We start from the raw sequence: 1,722 nt of genomic DNA on the forward strand, positions 1-1,722 counted from the left end.
GGGAGAGAGAGAGAGAGAGAGAGAGAGAGAGAGAGAGAGGAGAGAGGAGAGAAACATAGATGTGCCAGAGAAACATCGATAGGTTGCCTGACGTATGCGTATCCCAACCTATGCACACCCCAACAGCGGATCAAACCTACAACCTAGGTATGTGCCCTGACCAGGAATCAAACCCACACTCCAACCAATCGAGCCACACCAGCTAGGGCTTCTTTGAAAATTTTAATTGTTCTCCATGTAAGGGGCGGGTAGCTTCTTTGTTTGTTTTAGTAGGGAAGGAAGTAAGAATTTTTTAATGAATATGATAGTTTAATAGCATATCTCTAAACAAAAAAATGTTGGTTATATAAAAGCTGATAAAAACTTAACAAGAATTTATACTTAATTTTTTCCTAATAGTTTTTCATAATTGATATACTATAAAAGTTATTTTAGGAGTTCCTTTAATTGTGACAAGTTTATTTCTATTTGTACAAGTATTTTTCTGGGAATTTCTTATTTTCAGGAATCTGCTTAAATGCTTGGTAAATGTAGTGTAATAATACACATAGTTTATCTATTTTTTCCTTGAATAAATAGTACAAGATTTTCACCCTGACTGGTATAGTTCAGTTGGTTAGAGTGTCGTCCCATACACTGAAAAGTTGGGGATTCAATTTCCGGTCAGGGCACATTCCTAGATTATGGGTTTGATCCCTGGTCGGGGCACCTGTGTGAGGCAACTGATTGATGTCTCTCTCTCTCTCTTACATCAATGTTTCTCTCTCTCTCTCTCTCTCTCTCTCTCTCCCTAAAAATCAATTAAAATTATTTATTTATTTATTTATTTATTTATTGTAAAGTATATTTTTATTGATTTCAGAAAGGAAGGGAGAGGGAGGGAGAGATAGAAGCATCAATAATGAGAGAGAATCATTTATCGGCTGCCTCCTGCACTCCCTCTACTGGGGATTGAGCCTGTAATCCAGGCATATGCCCTGACAGGGAATTGAACAGGTGACCTCCTGGTGCATAGGGTGATGCTCAACCAACTAGGCCACATTGACTGGACTCTGATCTCATTCTTGTGTTTAAGGAAGCAGGGAGAAATTTTTCCTCGCTTTGGACTCATTCTGCTTTCTGAAACATTAGCAGAAGAAAAAAGTTATTCCTTTATCATTGGTGTCTAGGTTGTGGATATTAGCTTTATGTAAAATTCACCATAGAAGAAATGAAAAAAACATCTTACATCACATTGATGAACAGCTAAATGGAACCATACCAGCCATAATCTTACCCACTTTTCATGGCACATTGATTAGACTTGAGTATCTGAGATTTATGTGGGAATAATCACAATTTTATCCTTTACTATTGAAGTGATTTCTAAAGAGCCTTGTGCATGTTTGCAGGTGCTGTATACCTTTAAGCACTTAAACCTGAAAAGGCCTAGAAATGATATAAACTCACCTATCTATATGTATATAAAAAGCCAGCGACTGTAATGGCCATAACGACCCTAATGACCTGTCGCTATGACGCCCACTGTGGCCAGTGAACCAGCCCGATCAGGGGGTGAGGCCGGCCGGCCAACCTCCTGGCCTCTCCCCACTGCCGGCCCGCCCCTGATCGGATTCTCCCACCCAAATCATGAGTGGGCCGCCAGCCAAACGCCCCCTCCCTTCCCCGAGCCAGCCCCACCCCCGATCAGCCCGCCCCACCACCAGATTCCCACAGCCCATC

At 41.3% G+C, this 1,722-nt stretch overlaps 1 protein-coding gene across 1 annotated transcript in view; it reads left to right on the forward strand.

Moving 5' to 3' along the window:
- PAK2 (p21 protein (Cdc42/Rac)-activated kinase 2) overlaps positions 1-1,722 on the forward strand; it is a 56,046-nt gene that overhangs the window by 37,255 nt on the left and 17,069 nt on the right. The gene's annotated exons all lie outside the window — the stretch shown is intronic.

Source organism: Myotis brandtii, unplaced genomic scaffold (genome assembly GCF_000412655.1).
Source record: "Myotis brandtii unplaced genomic scaffold, ASM41265v1 scaffold4, whole genome shotgun sequence".
Lineage (NCBI taxonomy): Eukaryota > Metazoa > Chordata > Mammalia > Chiroptera > Vespertilionidae > Myotis > Myotis brandtii.